The sequence below is a fragment of the Oncorhynchus mykiss genome, chromosome 17 (assembly GCF_057628025.1).
Source record: "Oncorhynchus mykiss isolate SJ-2025 chromosome 17, ASM5762802v1, whole genome shotgun sequence".
NCBI lineage: Eukaryota > Metazoa > Chordata > Actinopteri > Salmoniformes > Salmonidae > Oncorhynchus > Oncorhynchus mykiss.
In genome coordinates, this window is record NC_143038.1 from 44,871,197 (window position 1) to 44,893,621 (window position 22,425).

The window sequence follows — 22,425 nt, forward strand, 5'->3', positions numbered from 1 at the left end:
TAATGTGACTACTCAATTAGAGATACACACACACCACACACATTTGCATTGAGAATTTATCTCAATGACTTGTTTTCTAGCTGTTAAATGTGACATTCTTTTCCCCATAGTTGCATCAGATCAGTATAAGTGCTGTCTCTAAATCACACACAGACCACAGCTCCGCAGCACTACCAGACGGAGGTCACGGTCAGGCAGTGAAGAGACTGGGCTGTGGTGTTGAGAGAACTGAGCTGCACAGTCCATCTCCGCTCTCCAGTGCTTTATCACTGGGCTCAGCCAAGAACAGCCTCCTCTTTGAACTCTCAACAAAGCATCTGTTTCGCCTCAGTGGACGTCTTCATGTTCAAATATAGGCAAGAGGGACAAAATGATACAGAGCACACATTCTTTCCCAGCTGCGAGTTGCAGCATACACCCTTGCAGCCCCAGCCAAATTGCTGGGTGTCATTCTGGCAGCGCCCCTGTGGAGAGAATATGATGGGAGGGTGAACTCTCTCCCACTAACCCCAGTTTAGCGCTCTCAGGCTGGATGTTAAGAGGCCTGTGAACACCTTCTCTATCTCCCACAACCAGAGCGAGAGAGAGCTGGGAAAAGTCACCTCACCCTCCCTAAAGACATAGCTCTCTCCTGTGGTCTCTTATATCCCCAATTGGAGGCCGCTCACACAAACACACACACATGCACTCGTACGGGTTGCACACAGGCACGCTAACACACACACACACCATGCACGCACACGCACACACGCCGCACACGCCACACACTTGGAATATGGAGGTGGAGAGAATCATGTTGTAGTTGATCTATGATTACATTTAAGTTAAGTTATGGGGTGCTAAAAAACCAGGACCCAACTTGTGAGATGTTTTGAGAGATTTAGTTTGCCCTGCTACAGCCTCCTGGTTTGAGACTGTGGATTATAATACACCCACATCTGCCTCTGTTTTCCAAGACCCCTTTCACCTGCCTGGTTGCTAGGAGACCCAGGGCTCGTTAAGAACACCTGCCCAGGTAAGTTGAGGCCTGGGCCACCGGCAGACGGGACAAAGGCTTTGAAGAGGGCCAAAAGTAACACGTAGCGGGGCAGAATAATCAACTGAAAGGAGAGAAAAGGAGAGAAAAGGAGAGAAAAGGCTGTAAATGAGAGGAGGATTAGTCAAGGAGAAATAGAACACCAAGGGAATGTGAAGTCCTCCTGCATCAACGGCAGCACAAACACAACAAACCCAGAAAAGTTGGGACAAGTTACTCACACAGGCAGCCCTCAAGAAAGTTGACTTTTTTATTCGATGAGAGTAGGGTTTTGGATGCTCCTTGCTTCCCATACTAAAACAAAACAGTCCAGAATGTTGCAGTAGAGCACATACAGCAGAGAGTTGTGTTTATATTGATGAGCTCTCATGCTGGAGTGGTGTGCTTATGTTTTGTTGGTGAATCTCAATGAGCTTCCAGCTGCATAGCCTGCATACATTTAGCATCCTCAATGAAAAAAGTGTCATATTCAACCATAACTGTAAAAATTCACCCCTGACTCTACAGTATGTGGTGGAATTATTTTTGCATGGCCTGATGCACTAGGTGGATGGAGATGTCCCTTAAGGACCAATGGAACAGCCTCAAATGAGCAAACTCCACCCACCCAGGGTACCCGGCCATGCAAAACAAACTAAACCTATGTTTTGGTTAATAACAATGAGTCCATGTGCCTTTCTCTATGCGTCAGAGTTGTGTGTGGCTTGGAATGCTTGCTCCTCCCTTAGGATCAAGCAGATGCACGATGTTCTGTATTAGTGGAAGAAATGGCCTGAGTTAAACACATGAACAGTCTGGTCCGCGGGGAGCCTGCTGCTGCCTCAGTATGGGGGATCCTCTTCCGGGCACACTTCCCTTGACCTCAGGGTTATCATCATGGTAATCCTGACCATGGCCTCTGTGAGGAATGGCCCAATGGCTACTGGGTAATATACCTGGCCTGGGCCTGGCTGAAATGACCCTTCTGCCTGGCTGTGGTTGGAGGTGAGCTGCTGGGATAGTCTTTGGTGTGGTAGCAGACACTCTGTGTTATGTCTGTATGCCTCACAATGGGATTAGGTCATCTCATCTGCAGCGCTAGCTAGCCAACGTTAACATGCCCGATATAGCCCCCAGACCTTAATGATTTTCTTGTGGTAACCGCCAGCCCTCGTAAAATTCAATAATGATCCAATGAGATCTACATTTTCCTCATTTAATACCAGCGCTCCATAAAATGTATTTCTAGTTAAAAACCCATGTGCCTCACACACAAACATTGTGACATCAATAAAGCAATAAAATCAAACATAGCAAAAATCACAAACAAACAATGTTATAAACCCCCTCCATGTGGTGCTCAAAAATGGGTTCTTTCTCCACCAGAGGTAAATTCAGCTAGGAGGGAACTCTTATACAACATTTCGGGGAACTACTGTATCTATCTGACATGTGAGTGAGTGCTCCATTGCCAATTCTTACAGTATGTAACTGGCCATTCCCTGTTCCCCATGTGATGCCCTATGCCTTGTAAAACACTCCATCCAGCCTCCACCAGATATCACAGCAGCAGCAGCATGGTCCCATGGTCCATCACATACACTATTTATTAGACTGATCTGTCATCACTGCGTGTGGTGCCAGTCCGCCAGAGCCCTCTGTGTGTGTGTGCGTGTGTGCGTGTGCGTGCGTGAGTGTGTGTGTGCTGGGTGCTGCAGGAAGTCTATGTTTGGGTTGACGCCAGGGTCAGTTAAGTTTTTCCTGACAGTTTTATATACCCAATAGATGACTGGGTATTTGCACTCCGGGGCTCCGATGTTAACTCCCTCCGGCTGAAGGGGATGAAGGTTTGAAAGTGTTGTCTCTACTATTTATGTTAAGGCTGCGTCTGGTCCATGTGCACAGGGCTCTGCCTGGACCCCCGCCGCACTGCTGAGGCTTGGGTGTCTCCTCCCTGGCTCCATCTACCCCTCCCGGCCCCTGGCTGTTGACATTTGAAAACCCAAACTGCATAGTAAAATGTGAGCAGAACACAGGAAAGCATTGGCTGTAGACGTGCGAGAAGAGGAAGAGAGAAAAAACACAGTCATAAAAAAGTAAAATAATGAAGGAAATAAACCCCCTCCCTCCTATCAGATGAGGCAGATGAGTTTCAAAGCAGGAGAGGCTGAGAGTGGTTTCAGCTGAGCCTGGGATCATAGTCAACTGTCAGCGAAAATCTGTTTCCAATAGGAGTGCTTCCTGTGAGGGCAGGAAATGGCCCTCCTTGCTGCGGGGATCCAACAAAGCAGGCCTGTGAGGGGCGACCTTGAAACTACTGCTTCCCTCTGCTCCCCTCAGTCCTGGAGCCCGCCACACCACAGGATATTCCATTAGGCCACGAAGATGCAGGGCTCCAGGCTGCGACCATTCAGTTTCATTTTGTGACCCTTTGACTTGGCTGTGCGAGTGACATTTTTTATTGGTCACATCAGTGGGAGCTGCACATTCTACATGGCCACCTTGCTCAAAACATCCTATTTTTTAAAATGATATTGCGGGGATAACACTATCTAAGAAGCTATCTTATTGTCACAATTGAAGAAAGGAGGTCATCAGGTATATTATTTCTCAGCTCTGAATTTTGAGCTCAAGAGCAACTATTTTACATATTTGATATGGCTTTGAATCACAACATGAAAAGATGATGAAACAACTTATTTATTGAATACCATCTCCGTAGTCTATTACTCTTTTTAGTAAAGGCCTGGTGCCACCAACTGACAAACTCAGTGCCACCAGGGGAAAACGTTGGTCTGAAGCCCTGAGAGGGGTTCAGATTCAGCTTGGCCCAAGGAATGTTGGAGGGTGCTGTGTGTGAGCATCCCAACTCCAGGTATCACCCCAGAACACTAAGGACAACAACTGTAGACCTAAAATAGATGGAGCTTTGCTGAAGTACACTGAAACTACTAAGCTACTTTATGTTACCTCTATATCCATATTCACTATGCATTATTGAATAAGATATTTTGAGAATTACATTAGATCTATATTTTTACAGTGAAATGTTGCCTCCAAGCACTCACATCCACTCTAAGGAAAGAAGAAGGGCATTGTACTTCTGTATTTGAGCGCAAAGAAGGATTCAAATGTCACATGAGGAAACTGCACCCCTCGAGTCTACTCAAATCCCCCTCCTCGCCCCATGCAGGCCCCCGCAGAAGAGCATCCAGACTCATATTCCAGATTTAAAAACCACTTGCGTAACACAATATCCCCAATGGACCATCTGGCCATTTTACCCACCACATACCAAAACAGGCTTCAAGGCTCTGGGCTGAGAGAAGCTGAGAGGAGCGGATATGACAGGATTGTTCTGCTACTTACATCACTCAGCTCCAATATACGTTTACAATGAGTCCTAGAGAGCCAACATTTCTCCAGAGAAGCAAAAAACAAGACTATCAAACACACTGTGTCAACCTGCATTTTAGCTTAAGAAATCAACACACAATGGTGACCTCAATGTTTTCACAGTTAGAGTGAATGACATCATACAGCAGGCTGGCTGCAGAGTCAACACAGAAGCTATAGCTCAAGTCATGAAAGGAAAAGAGCAACATCCTTCACAGTGGAGGGTAGTGGAGATGTTTTCAGTGGTGTGCAACACGTCTGCTCATGCAGACCACACAATAGCCATGCTCAACTGACTCATCATTTGTAAATGTGAAAACAATCTGAATGATTTCTTACAATAGGCTACATCTGTACTGAATGAAAGAATGCCACCAAAAGCATAATCAAAATGTTTTGAATGAATTCATTCGGCTTGTAAAAGCAATGTTTCATAAAGCCATTCAAAGGGAAACACATCATGCCACACATAATGAGAGCACACCTGGACAGTGGCAGTGGGCACACAGTGACCATGTTTTATGACAGCTGGCTGTGGCTCTATAGGGCCCCATCCTGTTCATAACATTAGACAATGCAGCGAGGAAGGAAGGGCTATTCTAATTTAGACTGAGTGTGTTGGGTGACACAGATCAACCCAACTAACCCCTGTCTTTCATTACAAACAGCCCTGGTCCGTTAATTATCCTTTTCTCTCACGTTTAACCTTATGGCTTCTTGCACTCTCCTGAAGGGCTAACCCTGGGGTCAAGCCACTGTGGGCTAAGAAAGGCCTGGGTCAACCTTGCCACTCAAACACTTAATGTGCCGTGTCCACAGTCTCCACACAGACTGGCTGTTGGCAGTGTTTGTGTTGGTCACTTCTCTCAGGCATGTAGACAGTGTCAATGAGCCTCTCAGTGTTAGAGAAAAGCACTGAACACCAGAGCATCTATCTGTCCTTCCTGGCAGCTCCTGACACAGCAGATGCATTGTAGCAACCCTGTGCTCAAACATACACACACACACACACACACACACACACACACACACACACACACACACACACACACACACACACACACACACACACACACACACACACACACACACACTATGCTCTCCATACAAAATAATATATATTTAACCTCTGCCAGGGAAGAACGTAAATAATGTGTAACTCCATGACTGTAATTGTAAAGAATGCCCCTAATGCACAATACATATGTCTCAAGGCTACAGTTGGGATAGCTGTGCTTAGTTGTACAGAGATGGAAATAGCCCTAAACACTAAAAGCTCATTTCAGGTTGAGCAGGCATATGCACTGTAAACGGTGAATGCAGTCTCTGCGACCGCGGAACGTTGCCTTTAATTGTCTATTGCTCTATAAAGCTGAATTTCCACGATATGGATTGAATAGAGCCCCTAGCTTGTTAATGGATAATTATGACTATGTGGAAGTCATGACAATGTATTCCTTTAAACCTCTGTGACACTTAGAGACAGTCTGTCCAAGGTTGCTAACTTGTACTAACAACACATCATTTAAACCAACCCTCCCTCCCCTCTGTGTATAAATGAGTGTGTGACCCTCTGACTGTCTGCTTTTTGATTGATATGTAATGAGTACCAGGTGAGTGTCAGCTAGGACCCCTAGCCCCCTGGTGCGGGGCCGTCAGTGGTCACAGAGAGGGGTTAGTCTCCCCCGGGGTGGTAATAGAGGACATAGTGGGCCTGAAACACTGGGGGTCATGTTTCAATTGGATCACAGCTCTACGTGTCACAGAACACACTGATCTGTCATGTGATCAGAAGTCTAATCAGTCTTTCAGTTTGGAGTTGTACAGCATCAAACACTCTCTATCATAGACACGTGCTCAATCTTTATTTTTCTCTCCATCTTTCAGCTCAGCACTCAGTTTTTCAACAGTCTGATCTATGCAATCTCACACCTTCTCTCATCTGGTTCATGAAAGCTCAATGGATCTTTAAGACTGAAGTAGTAAAGGACGTTAGTGATGTACTGATTGACTCTTAGAGTTAACCCATTCAATCTTTCTGCTGAGGGTGTGTGTGTGTGTGTGTGTGTGTGTGTGTGTGTGTGTGTGTGTGTGTGTGTGTGTGTGTGTGTGTGTGTGTGTGTGTGTGTGTGTGTGTGTGTGTGTGTGTGTGTGTGTGTATGTGTATGTGTGTGTGTGTGTGTGTGTGTGTGTGTGTGTGTGTGTGTGTGTGTGTGTGTGTGTGTGTGTGTGTGTGTGACGGTGCTGACAAGGAAGCCCTCTAGACTAAAGATGAGCACTGAGCCAGGTAACAACTGGGATCCAGATGCTGCATGGAGTATCTTGTCCCATGAAGAGGATGACAATGATGATGACATATGGACATGGTGCCATGGTGTCAACATCAAGATGTTGGTCATGGTGTCATCTAACTTTAGTCTGTCAACAGCGTTTTCCTGACAAGCAGGGCTCATCCAGTCTTTCACTCAATTTCTCAGGCTTGCACTCTCAGTCAACTTGGGATCCACTTGTGTAAATGTAGAATACATCCGATGATTGTACTCTAGTATCTAAATCACTGACACTAAACAGAGCTCTGTGTATACTAACTGTCACAGTGCTTCACTGCTTCCTGTCCTGGCAGGATTTTCATGGTAGTTGGAGCTCAATACTATAATCAAGAAGATAAAGCATTACAGTATAACAGTATTTAAATCCTCACAGGTATGTAGTCACTGATGGCAATGCTCATCGTTCCCTAGAGTGCTACATCACACTGATATGAACCCATTATTACAAAGGAGATGATTGTGGACTACAGGAAAAAGAGGACAGAGCATGCCCCCATTCTCATTGATTGGGCTGCAGTGGAGCAGGTTGAGAGCTTCAAGTTCCTTGGTGTCCACATCACCAACAAACTAACATGGTCCAAGCACACCAAGACAGACATGAAGAGGGCATGACAAAACCTATTCCCCCTCGGGAGACTGAAAAGATTTGGCATGGGTCCTCAGATCCTCAAAAGGTTCTACAGCTGCACCATTGAGAACATCCTGGCTGGTTGCATCACTGCCTGGTATGGCAACTGCTCGGCCTCCGACCGCAAGGCACTACAGAGGGTAGTTAGATCGGCCCAGTACAACACTGGGGCCAAGCTTCCTGCCATCTCGGATCTCTATACCAGGCGGTCAGAGGAAGGCCCTAAAAATTCAGCCACCCTAGTCATAGACTGTTCTCTCTGCTACCGCACGGCAAGCGGTAACAGCTTCTACCTCAAGCCATAAGACTCCTGAACATCTAATCAAATGGCTACCCAGACTATTTGCATTGCCCCCCCCCCCCCTCTTTACACTGCTGCTACTCTCTGTTGTTGTCATCTATACATAGTCACTTCAATAACTCTACCTACGTGTACATACTACCTCAACTAACTGGTGCCCCCGCACATTGACTCTGTACCGGTACCCCCTTGTATATAGTCTTGCTATTGTTGTTGTACTGCTGCTCTTTAATTACTTGTTACTTTTATCTCTTATTCTGGTCCGCATTTGAAACTGCATTGTTGGTTAGGGGCTCGTAAGTAAGCATTTCACTGTTGTATTCAGCGCATGTGACTAATAAAATTTGATTTGATTTTACTATTAATATAGTCAAAGTTCTCACAACATGGATCCTGTTTTATGGAGAGTGAATACATGGGACTAAAAAGGCAATTTCCCCTGGCATCAGAGTCAGCTAAAAACAGCACTGTTAAATAATTGCAGTGATTAATCCAACATAAACAGGCAGAGACTTCAGGATCTAGTCTCTGTGAGCTTAATCAGGGTTCTGGGATGAGCTAAGAGAGAGCGAGAAAGAGAGAAAGTAATGGGCGAGTGGGCCTTATGTAGGGCACATGTCTCAATGAGTGTTTACCCTCAAGTGTGTACCATAATTTTATGTGGCAAAGTAACTAAAGCATGTATGGTGGGTGCTGGGGAGAGGTTCCTGCTCCAGACTGGGTGTCTAAAGGATGGGTGCACAAGCCTGACCCCTGCCTTGCCAAAGCCAGAGTGAATCCCAGCCTCCAGAGAGTGTCTGGGTGTCCATGTGGGGATGGGTGGCATCTTGCCGGAGCAAGTGTGCTGTTTTGCAGAGAGGTTTGATGCGCTGGCCATGGCTCTGGCTCTGTGGAAAAGGAGAGGAGTGGAGGATGGGGGAGTGAGCCGAGCGGGCAGCCGGTTAAGCCGTGGCTTCCTGTGTGTTTTATTTAATGTGCAGATCAGCTCTAGGGCCCGTTTCCTGTGTGTGATGGGTGCCAGGCCCAGGGGTCAGACCCACAGACAGCCCCCAGCACTGGGGCCCAATGCCATACAGACGCAGCCAGCACCAGCCAAGTGTCAGTGCACGTGCACACACACACACATGCCATGCAGAGACCAAGGCACACCCTTTATGGGTTTAAAGGTTTACAGCACCGGAGAGCGCAGAGTCAGGTGAGAGGGAAGTTATGATCTGCCTCTCTCTATTTCTCCCTCACCAGCACTCACTCCACTGACCCCACTGCTAACACTGGACAGAGATCCAAGACTTACGCAGCCTTCAAACATCTGGCTGCAGGGCTCACCACCAGGTGTGTAGCCAGACATTCCATAAAGATGGTGAGCAAAATATATATGCTGATATTATACAAAACATTTTTTCAGTGATAGCATTCAGAAGAGTTTTTTTTGGTGGGAGGTGAAAAGCTGAGCATTGCTTACAACAGTGACTGGTTCAGTGGTTCGGAGACTGTGTTAGAGCCTCCTGTGCAGGGCTCTCTCAACATGCCGTCTGGATAAACAGTATGTTTGACTGTATGCCTTGGTTGTGTGGCTGGGAGTGTTGGACTGTGCGTATCAGGGTCAGGCCTGGGGAAAGACCGTACTCAAGCAAACAGAGGATGTTTAAACACAAGGAGTAAGAGTCTCAGAAAAGAGAGGGGGTGGGAGAGAGAGAGAGAGAGAGAGAGAGAGAGAGAGAGAGAGAGAGAGAAAGTGAGAGAGAGGTGAGGTGGATGCAGGAGATGGTGAGCCTCAGACAAGCTCAGACACACTGACTGAAACTGTGACGCATAGAAGGCGTCTCAAGGATGTGTCAGCACGTGAGAGGCACACGGCACAAGAATGCACACACAGTCAGTACTCTGAAAATGATTGGTTAATTTGTGCTCTCTCTCACATTTAGACACAAATTATTGTTGTCTATCAATAATGACAAGCCACCGGGGTCTGTCAACTTGGATGGAAAATGACTGGGGGTAATAGTGGACGATACTGCCACTCCTATTTGCCATATCTTCAATATAAACCAACCAGAAGGTATGTGCCCTCAGGCCTGGAGGGAGGCAAAAGTTATTCCCCTACCTAAGAATAGCAAAGCCCCCTTAACAGGCTCAAATAGCCAACCAATCAGCATGTTATCGAACCTTAGTAAACTTTTGGAAAAAATTGTGCTTGACCGGATACAATGCTCTTTTATAGTTAACAAATTGACAACAGACTTTCAGCATGCTTATAGGGAAGGACATTCAACAAGCACAGCACTTGCACAAATGACTGATGATTGGCTGAGAGAAATTTATGATACAAATCTGTGGGGACTGTTTTGTTAGACTTCAGTGCGGCATTTGACATTATCATAGTCAGCTGCTGTAAAAACGTATGTGTTATGGCTTTACACCCCCTGCTATTTTGTGGATAAAGTTACCTGTCTAACAGAACACAGAGGGTGTTCTTTAATGGAAGCCCCTCCAACAAAATCCAGGTAGAATCAGGAATTCCCCAGGGCAGCTGTCTAGGCACCTTACTATTTTCAATCTTTACTAACGACATGCCACTGGCTTTGAGTAAAGCTAGTGCTGTCTATGTATGCGGATGACTCAACACTATACACATCAGCTACCACAGCAACTGAAATGACTGTAACACTTAACAAAGAGCTGCAATTACAGTAGTTTCAGAATGGGTGGCAAGGAATAAGATGGTCATATATATTTCAAAAACTAAAAGCATTGTATGTGGGACAAATCATTCACTAAACCCTAAACCTCAACTAAATCTTGTAATGAATAATGTGGAAATTGAGCAAGCTGAGGAGCCTAAACTGCTTGGAGAAACTCTGGATCGTAAACTGTCAAGGTCAAAACATATTGATACAACAGTAGCTAGGATGGGAAGTCTGTCTATAATGAAGCGCTGCTCTACCTTCTTAACAACACTATCAACAAGACAGGTCCTACAGGCTCTTGCTTTGTCGCACCTTGACTACTGTTCAGTCTTGTGGTCAGGTTGCAATTGGCTCAGAACAGGGCAGCACGGCTGGCCCTTGGATGTACACAGAGAGCTAATATTAATAATATGCATGTCAATCTCTCCTGGCTCAAAGTGGAGGAGAGATTGACTTCATCACTACTTATATTTGTGAGAGGTATTGACATGTTGAAGATGTCTGTCTAAACTACTGGCACACAGCTCGGACACCCATGCATAACCTACAAGACATGCCACCAGAGGTCTCTTCACAGTCCCCAAGTCCAGAACAGACTATGTGGGCGCACAGTACTACATAGAGCCATGACTACATGGAACTCTATTCCACATCAAGTTAAAAAAATACACCATACGGGAACAGCGGGGACTGTGAAGTAACACAAACATAGACACATGCATACAAACACATTATAACATATACACCATACACACACATACACATATATTTTGTGTTATAGATAAGTGGTAGTAGAGTAGAGGCCTGAGGGCACACACTTAATAATATGTTGTGAAATCTGTTATGAATTTATTGTAATGTTTTTCAAATGTATAACTGCCCTAATGTTGCTGGACCCCAGGAAGAGTACCTGGGCAGCAGCTAATTGGGATCCATAATACATACAAACATACACACATACAGTATATGCAAATAGTGTACTGTATGCAAATACCCCATCAATGACAAGTAAAGTGCTGTTTTAATTATTTATCATTCCAGTTGAAAACTTGACAGACAATAAGACGCTAATGTGTGCACACACACGAGGCAGGCAGCCAGAAGTAAGAGCCCAGGCTCAGTCTGTCAGTCAGACACAGACAGACAGACAGACAGACAGACAGACAGACAGACAGACAGACAGACAGACAGACAGACAGACAGACAGACAGACAGACATGGCAAACAGAGGAGGAGAGAAGGGAGGTTTCCACAGAAACAGCACCAGTCCTCTGTCATTAAATGCCAGTGGATTAGTATGTGAATAAACACACATTGAGGCAGGATTATACTGTTATACTCAGCACTGGAAACCCAGAGGTGAGGGGAAAAGGTGTGCTCTGGCTGAGGGCTAAGAGAATTAATCTCCTTGCTTTCCTCCTTCCAAAATATGTTGGAGAGAACTCCACAACTAAGTCCTATAGTAAGGTCTCCAAAAATCTGTGTTTACAAATTCATACTTCGAAGGATTCATCCTCAAAGCAAAAGTAATGAATGCAATTTGTAATACTACAGTTTAAGATCGGTGCACAAACCCCTTCTCTTCTCAACAGACCATGGGGCATGATACTTTCAGTGGGGCCATTACAAACCAATCTCTATTATTGTTGTCGTGAGGAGCTGGAAATATACTGTACGGTCAGACTCCAGCCATGTGCATTCACAAAGGACTGAAGTGTTGACAACTACCCCCACACTACCCCAGGGTTGCTTCACTGTGCCTGCCACACAGGTAACATGGCCCCTCTCCCTCTCTCCAAATCCCTATCACTCAGATAGCAGGTAAGCTGGTAGCCCTCATGGTAGACCTGTTGGAGAAGAACCCCTGAACCCTCTGTAATAGGATCACTCACCTTGTCTCTCACTTTGTCATCTAACAATATCCTTTCCTCCCTCCATTTCTCAGCTTCACCAAAAGGAGACAGTGAGGGAACACTACATCAATAGCACTGCCATTGTGTGTGCGTGTGTTCAGAGTGACAAAGAGGTGAGGGGATTGCTGTGTGAAGTGGGCTGTTGAGAAAAGCTAAGCCATCATGCTTTTTAAGAGGCATCCTCTAGCCTTATTCTAGTACAGTCTTGTATTGTATTGTTGTACTCTATTCACTGCAGAATCATTCTGTAAAAGGAGGAAAACCAAACACCTCTATCCTGGCCCGAGTGTATTAGTCCTATAGAAAGAAGGACATAATGCCCTCCTCCTCTGAATCCCCCATCTTCCTATAGGTGTTCAGTAATGGCTCAGCTCACAGCTTAGTGGATGCCCCATGTAGATTCACAGTATCCAGATGATGAATAGAAAAATAGGATAACAACGCTACGCAGGTGCATGGTACAAATAATACCAGAAGAAAAGACATTTGAATGCTCCCACCAATGAATGAAAAAGACACTAAAGCCCAGACTGAATGTCATAATGACCCGTGTGTGTAAACCTGTCACATGGATTCCCCTAAACCAGGCCTTACCCTTTTATTGCTCCACATTCTGTGGCGTCACGGAGCCGACAGGTCCAGACATGGAGAGGACAACAATGACAAGACTGCAGAAGGGTGGAGCTGACATGAACTGCTCAATTGAATGATTTCAGATACCTGTGCTATTGGGCTCGTACTGCAATGGCTTTCTTGTAAGAGGGTAGGATAACCCTCTCATCCTCATACTTAACTGTTTCAGTACACCAGGGACATGGTAGCCTATACTCGTGTTCAAAGCGAGGGCAGTGTACAGTACTATACAGAAGCTTTTACAGAACTTTGTACAGAACTGTCCACACAAACACACACACACGTCTTATTATGAGAACTGGACGCATCTACCTGTGAGAGGAGTCTACAAAACAATTCTGTGATTTCATGTTTTGACTGGAAAAAGGGCACATTTGTATGCTACTGTGTTTACACTGTAATGCAGGTTTGATTGCATTGAGCCCTGTTGTCATTTTGATAAGCCCAGGATCATCCTGAATGACAAGCAAGGCCAATGTTAAACAGGGCTGAGGTTAGACAACGAGAGAAAAACACATTGACCTTTCAGGAAGAAGACAGATCAGAGGGTTTAGAGGTAAAGGATAAAGTACTTTGGCCTGACCAGATCTGTGTATGAGGACAACAACCTGTCACCTGAAGAAAGTGAAGGTCTTGGAATTTAACTCTGACATTTACAACCCAATGATGACCCCAGGCCTCATGAGCAAAATTTGACAAATTTGGTGTTGGTCAGCTTTGAACTGAATATCAGTAAAATACTGTAATGCGAGCCTCACAATTTTATAGATACTTTCTGTTTATATTTGTTATATCTCATTAGATCTATTTGGCATTTAACCCCAAAACAAACCCTGGTTAAAACTAAAGCTAGATATAGCATGTGGACAATTGACCACCTCCATGCTACTGAGGTCTCTGAGAGGGTCCGACTACAGAAGAGGGAGGGACTACACTGTAAAAAATATATATGTTTATTGAGTCAACTTTTTTTTTAAGTGTGTTACCCTGCTGCCCTAAAATTTTAAGTCAAGTCCATTCCGGAGTTTGTGCTGGGTTAACTTCCTCTGAAGTTACGTCAACCCAGTAAAGTGGAACTAACACATTTGGATTCACTGTTTAAAATGTCCTGTAATTTTACAGTACACTACCGGCTTCAGTGAAAATAAACAAGCTGCTGAATTTTTACAGCTATATACTCCCAACCTCTTGGTTGCCAGCTACCTGAATGTCCTTCTACTCCATGAGGTCTGTGGGTAAGACAGAGATTGGTCACAGATTTATTGGCAAGAATACATTTCTGGATTTCGCTAAAGGTTTCCCAGAATCAAGTCAATAATTGTCAGATTATCTGACAATACCAACTTAAATATAGGAGTGCTCAGGGACACTTGGCGTAAAGTGTGCATATATGGTCTAGGGCAAGGCTCTCCAACCCAATTCCTGGATAGCTGCCGTCCTGTAGGTTTTAGCTCCAACCTTAATCTAGCACACCTGACCTAATAATTAGTTGGTTGATAAGATGAATCAGGTAAGTTACAACTTGGGTTGGAGTGAAAACCTACAGAGGGTAGCGCTCCAGGAGCAGGGTTGGAGTGAAAACCTACAGAGGGTAGCGCTCCAGGAGCAGGGTTGGAGTGAAAACCTACAGAGGGTAGCGCTCCAGGAGCAGGGTTGGAGTGAAAACCTACAGAGGGTAGCGCTCCAGGAGCAGGGTTGGAGTGAAAACCTACAGAGGGTAGCGCTCCAGGAGCAGGGTTGGAGTGAAAACCTACAGAGGGTAGCGCTCCAGGAGCAGGGTTGGAGTGAAAACCTACAGAGGGTAGCGCTCCAGGAGCAGGGTTGGAGTGAAAACCTACAGAGGGTAGCGCTCCAGGAGCAGGGTTGGAGTGAAAACCTACAGAGGGTAGCGCTCCAGGAGCAGGGTTGGAGTGAAAACCTACAGAGGGTAGCGCTCCAGGAGCAGGGTTGGAGAGCTCCGCTCTGGGGATTTAAACTTTACATTTCTTGGTTGGGAGTGCATTGATGTTTCTACAGTGCCACATTTATTACTGAGAACAAATATCCACACACTCAAAAATGAGGGTACAGTGTTGTTCCCCGATTCACAAAAAGGTTAAAGGTTCACATAAGGTACCTTTTAGGGTACATCTGCAGATGGTATAGTATAACGGTCAATTTTTCTACCAAATACTTTGAATATAAGGTACAATACCAGCTGCCATTGTGTTACTGTAAAATACACTGTAACCTCTTAACAGTGCAGCACTATATTGCCACCAGCTCTTATAAAGAGCACAGAATTGGAAGAGCACAAAAGAAGGACTCAACCTTCATTAAGATATCGATAAAACCACTTAAACTGGTACAATACTTCCACTAACAGTTGGCACAATTTTTTTTTACCATGCCCCAAATATGCTAATAGCCCCCGCCCCAAAACGCTAATGTTGCCCAACCTACATTTTAAAACACAGTAAGGATTGTGCCTTATATTCAAAATATTGTGTAGAAATTGACCATTATACCAGATTATCTGCACATATAACTTAAAAGGTACCAAGCAGTACCCTGTGAGTTTATATGTTTACCTCTGAAGGTACATTATCTTTACATTTGACCTTTTTGTACCCCAGGGAACAACTCCGTGCACTAACTGCATCCTTCTTTTTGAGAGCGTGTGGATGTTCTTGGTAATAAATATGTATGGTGGCACTGCAGAAACATTGATGCACTCATGACCAATTGGTTGCAAGTTTAAATCCCCAGAGCATTTATACACACTTTGTGTCAAGTGTCCATGGGCACTGCTATTTTTTACGTTGGTGCAGTCAGATAATCAGGCAATTATTGACTTGACTGAGTAGGGCTGGCACAATTATCGTATGACCATGTAACCGATGGTTAAGGAGGAAGAGCGTCATGAAAATAAAATAACCGTTATACCCGATTAAAAAAAAACAATACAAATAAATGAAATTGAACGAACAGCTGACTGAAGAAGGCCGTGCATTCGTGCAGCTGAGTCGGTTTCTGTGGTAACATGGACTCTTAACAATGTGATGTAACTTTGTTACTTCTTGCTGAAACAAGAAACTAGCAAACGAGTCTTCAGTTGCCTAGGCAACTCCTTCCAAAATGCATAGAATTAATAGAACGGACTTGGAACCTCTAACACTGACAATTTGACTGGTAAACTCATTGGTACACTCGCAATAGCTGCCTGGTATTGCTATGCAGTAACTTCCATGGTAATGTAGAATGTTCATTCAAATGACGTTAATTGATGTGGCTCATGCAATGGGGGGAAAAAAATGTGTGGTTGCCATGGCGCCATGAGATCACCTAGTCAGAGAGCTCTGTAAATATTGTACATATTTTAATAGTTTTAGGTGTTTTTGACATAATCTTTTTAGATCAACTTTTTATTGTGTTAGCTAGCTAATTAAGTTTTGATTATATATATATATATATATATATATATATATATATCCACGGCAGTGAAAGACTGTCAAGTCAGTTCTTTGACCAACTGAACTGATAAGCTAGCTGTTTTTATTTTGAACAACAATAGATGGCAGAAGATTGGTTGAAGATGGCAGAGTAAACTCATGCTAAAATGTTTATTCTATTATACTGAGCCATTTACTTGATGTTCGGATTCTTATTTTTTTATAATTTCTTATTGTTGTTGTATTGTCGAGGGGGAACCTACAAGTAAACATTTAGTTAGAAGGTGTATACCATGTGTATCCCATACATACCACAAAAAAAACTTGAAACCTGAACTTGAAACAAAAGCATGTAATTAGAAATATGTCTTTGAAAATGTCTTTGAGAGGGTGAATGGGCAAGACAAAATATTTATGTACCTTTGAACAGGGTATGGTAGTAGGTGCCAGGCGCACCGGTTTATGTCAAGAACTGCAACGCTGCTGGGTTTTTCACACTCAGCATTTTCCCATGTGTATCAAGAATGGTCCACCACCCAAAGGACATCCAATCAACTTCACACAACTGTGCACCTCTGGTGCATCTTAATATTAGGAAGTTGTTCTTAATGTTTTGTACATTCAGTGTATATCAAGTGCCGTGGAGGGCGCAATCTTACAACGTTGCAGTCCTGAAATGAGAGCTTTGCCATCTATGCTAAACGCCTGGGCCTCTGATAGATACTGTATAACTGTCATCAACACATGCTTCAGTATTCTGCTTCTCCAGGAGCAGAGAGAGGCAATTGCCTTGTAACAGTGTGAGCCATAAGCGCATCTGAAGTATCCTATAAGAATAACTGTAATTGCAAAAACAGTAATACAGTACTTATTTATCGTAAACTATCATATTTTCATTATCATAAAATATTATTTGTAAACACAATACAAAAAATCAGTTGAAGCACATTGATTTGACTAAAACTATCAAGATCCCTCAACAAGTCATTAAATTAAAATGTGTTAGTTTTACTTACTTTACTAGGTTGAAGTAACTTTAGATGACAACGCAACACAGAATCCAGATTGGACTGGACTTTTTAAGGCAGCAGGATAAGAAACTCTTTTGTTGACTCAACAAATCTTTTTTTTTTACAATGAGCAATTAGCATTTTTTAAATGTTTTTTGGGGCTTTCATATATTAGCTGAAACAACTAGAAGGCAAGATTCCTTTTTAGAGTGTATCTACGAGAAAATACAGTACATTCGGAAAGTATTCAGAAAAAAACTAAAACAAAATACCTTATATACATAAGTATTTTGACCCTTTGCTATGAGATTCGAAATTGAGCTCAGGTTCATCCTGTTTCCATTGATCATCATTGAGATGTTTCTACAACTTGATTGGAGTCCACCCGTGGTAAATTCAATTGATTGGACATGATTTGAAAAGGCACACAAATGTCTATAAAAGGTCCCATAGTTGACAGTGCACGTCAGACCAAAAACAAAGCCATGAGGTCAAAGGAGTTGTCCGTTGAGCGCCTAGACAGGATTGTGTTGAGGCACAGATCTGGGGAAGGGTACCAACATGTCTGCAGCACTGAAGGTCCCCAAGAACACTGATGTGGCTCATGCAATGGGAAAATTGATGAAGTTTGGAACCACCAAGACCCTTCCAAGAGCTGGCCACCCAGGAAAACAGTCTTGATTTGAAATAGGTACTATAGCAACACCTCTTGCACTGAGATGGAGTGCCTTAGACCACTGCACCACTCGGGAGCCCAAAAAAGAACATGATAGCCCACTTGGAGTTTGCCAAAAGGCACCTAAAGGACTCTCGGACTATGAGAAACAAGATTCTCTGGTCTGATGAAACCAAGATTTAACTTTTTGGCCTGAATGCCAAGTGTCACATCTGGAGTAAACCAGGCACCATCCCTACGGTGAAGCATGGTGGTGGCAGTATCATGCTGTGGGGATGTTTTTCAGTGGCAGGGACTGGGAGACTAGTCAGGATCGAGGTGAAAGATGAATGGAGCAAAGTACAGAGAGAGCCTTGATGAAAACATGCTCCAGAGCACTCAGGACCTCAGACTGGGGTGAAGGTTCACCTTCCAACAGGACAACGACCCTAAGCACACAGCCAAGACAACGCAGGAGTGGCTTGGGAGAAATGGGAGAAACTCCCCAAATACAGGTGTGCCAAGCTTGTAGCATCATACCCAAGAAGATTCAAGGCTGTAATCACTGCCAATGGCGCTTCAACAAAGTACTGAGTAAAGGGTCTGAATACTTATGCAAATGTCATATTTCCATTTTTTTTTATACATTTGCTACAATTCCTAAAAACCTTTTTTTCTTTGTCATTGTGGGGTATTGTGTGTAGATTGATGAGGGAAATAAACAATTTAATTAATTTTAGAATAAGTCTGTAAGGTAACAAAATGTGGACAAAGTCAAGGCGTCTGAATACTTTCTGAAGGCACTGAATCTACACCATCAGCTACACTTGGACATTTTACCACAATCTTTCTTTAACAATGGTAAAGTTGGAAAGAAGGGACATGAATGTACATGACTGTACTGGTATAATTTTCAAGTAGTACAGTATATGTTTAACTGTTGTCTGAACTCTGCAATGCAAGTCTATACTGCCACCTGGAGTCTATACTTCACATTTCAGGCAGCATGTCAGGGAATGTTGGTTATGAAACATTTTTTGGAATACAATCCCTACAATGGAAGGAAATAAGACAGCAGAAAATGTGTAATTGATGTTATGGAGGGACATGGGTCCAGTGGCTTCTTTAGTAATAGTCCAGTTGCATCATGGGTCTAACTGCCCCTGGGAAATATGTTGTGATGACTAGACTCTGGGACTAGGGGAGGGAGGTGATGAGCCCTTGTGATACTTTTACCCAATAGGATGGTGTGTCTGCATGTCAGAGGGCCTGTATCTAATCTCCTGATGAGTCATTAGGCCAATGAAATCAACATCAAACCTGGGCCCCAGATGGATCATGTCAAGGAGAAAATGTGTCAGGGGATGTCTCTGAGAGGGCTGTAAGGGTGAGAAGGAACAGAGATGGAACTCTATAATGATGATATGAAGTGTTTTTTAGGTTGAAGGGGACACACATACTGTTGTGAGATGGGGCCCAGTTTCTGTGGCTGATTTATTGTCGTCTGTCCCTGATTAAATGCTGTATTTGGCTCTGCCCCCTGCCAAATTAGAGAGGAAAATCAATATGGGCTTGGATCTCCCCCACTTCTTGATATTTTCTATCACACCCAAAGTTGCAGATCCAATTTGGCACACTAATTTTGGGCAGACACAGGTGAGGATGAGATTGTAGCAAATTGGGCACAAAGGTACCTTAGCCAATATTTTGTTTTTATTAGGTATACAGTACCTCCACGATAAAGATGACTGGAAAATATTGGAGTGGAAGATCGCAGGATACAAAAAAGGACATCACTGCCTGGGTGTTGCTGAGTCTTGGCTATGCTGGGTTTCCATGATGCGGACAGGAGGATGAGATGGATGTGGCGTGGCCAAACCTCCTCAATATGCTCCGAAAGTGATACTACTACATTACCAGAAAGAACAACCCTCACACGGACATGCACTTACTTTGCTCTTTCCTCCTGAACCGTGAACATACAGGGGATTCGGAAAGTATTCAGACCCCTTGACTTTTTCTACATTTTGTTAAGTTACAGCCTAATTCTAAAATTGATTAAATAGTTTGTTTCCCCTCAAACTACACACAATACACCATAATGACAAAGAAAAAACTGGTTTATGGAAATTTATGCAAATGTGATAAACATGTAAAACTGAAATATTACATTTATATAAATATTGAGAACCTTTACTCAGTACTTTGTTGAAGCACCTTTGGAAGCGATTACAGCCTCAAGTCTTCTTGGGTATGACACTACAAGCTTGGCACACCTGTATTTGGGGAGTTTCTCCCATTCTTCTCTGCAGATCCTCTCAAGCTCTGTCTGGTTGGATGGGGAGCGTCGCTGCACAGCTATTTTCAGGTCTCTCCAGAGATGTTCGATTGGGTTCAAGTCCAGGCTCTGGCTGGGCCATTCACTCACTATTCAGAGACTTGTCCCGAAGCCATGCCTGCGTTGTCTTGGCTGTGTGCTTAGGGTCGTTGTCCTGTTGGAAGGTTGAACCTTCGCCCCAGTCTGAGGTCCTGAGTGCTCTGGAGCAGGTTTTCATCAAGGATCTCTCTGTACTTTGCTTTGTTCATCTGTCCCTCGATCCTGACTAGTCTCCCAGTCCCTGCCGCTGAAAAACATTCCACAGCATGATGCTGCCACCACCATACTTCACTATAGGGATGGTGCCTGGTTTCCTCCAGACGTGACGCTTGGCATTCAGGCTAATGAGTTCAATCCAGAGAATCTTGTTTCTCATGGTCAGAGTCCTTAATTGCCTTTTGGTAAACTCCAAGCAGGCTGTCATGTGCCTTTTACTGAGGAGCGGTTTCCACCTGGCCACTCCACCATGAAGTCCTGATTGGTGGAGTGCTGCAGAGATGGTTGTCCTTCTGGAAGGTTCTCCCATCTCCACAGAGGAACTCTGGAGCTCTGTCAGTGTGACCATCTGGATCTTGGTCGCCTCCCTGACTAAAGCCCTTCTCTCCCGATTGCTCAGTTTGGCTGGGGGGCCAGCTCTAGGAAGAGTCTTGGTGGTCCCAAACTTCTTCCATTTAAGAATAATGGAGGCCACTGTGTTCAAATTCGATTCTCATAGCAAAGGGTCCGAATACTTATGTAAATACGTTTTTTTATTATTATTTGTAATACATTTGCAAAGATTTATGAAACCTGTTTTCACGTCATTATGGGATATTGTCTGTAGATTGATGAGTAAATGTTTTTTTAAATTAATTTTAGAATAAGGATGTAACGTAACAAATGTGGAAAAAGGGAAGGGGTCTGAATACTTTCCGAATGCACCGTACAGTATGTGCTGGTTCTACCCTCAGATGTTGTCAATGTATCCTCTTATTGACTTATTGACTTATTGACACACCCTATCATTGGCTCCTGATGTTTAGCTCAGTATTGAAGATAACAGAAAGTCAAACAAGTCCACAGGAACATTTCAAATATGTTTTTTGATACATTTTTGGGGATCAATGTGAAATATTTAAAATTGGCCAAACATTACAATTTAAAAAAAACAAACATTTTATATACTATGTGTCACGGCTGATGAAAGGAGCGGACCAAGGTGCAGCGTGGTGAGCGTACATGTTCTTTAATTAAGAAAAAGATGCCGAACAAAACAACACACACTACAAAACAAAACCGTGAAGCTTAAGGCAAGGTGCCATAAAGAAAGTCTACTTCCCACAAACACAGGTGGGAAAAAGGGTACCTAAGTATGGTTCCCAATCAGAGACAACGGTAGACAGCTGTCCCTGATTGAGAACCATACCTGGCCAAAACATAGAGATAGAAACATAGAAATGCCCACCCCAACTCACGCCCTGACCAAACCAAAATAAAATAAAAAGGATCTCCAAGGTCAGGGCGTGATACTGTGGTAAACCATGGGGTGTTGGGTTGAGTGTGCAGAGATTAACACAGAGACAGGGAGGATTTATATTACATATATTACGGAATGTATTTCAAATGTTTATTTAAATGTACAGTGCCTTCGTTAAGGTTCAATTTGTTTGTGAAGCATCACAGCACAGTTGAAAAATATATGGCAAATAGAAATCCAAAATGGATGTTGTTAAGAGATAGATGGGAGAGGTTGAATGGAGCTGAAGGGTGGGACTAATAGCAAGATAAAACATGTAACACATACGGGGTCTGTAAAATGTATATAGGTTCAGAACTTTTGTGAAAAAGCACAGTTACAAATATAAATCAAACTGGATGGACATCAGAGATAGAGGAAGGACTAAAAACAAACAAAAAATAACTATTGTAAAATAGACTGTGTATGTAAAATGTGTATAAGATGTTTAAATTGAAGGTAAAAGCCGAAGTGTTTATTAGTTTACTCCAATTGGGGGATCGGTGGTAGGGTTTGCGGGGAATAATAATAAAGGTATATTCTTTAAAAAAAGT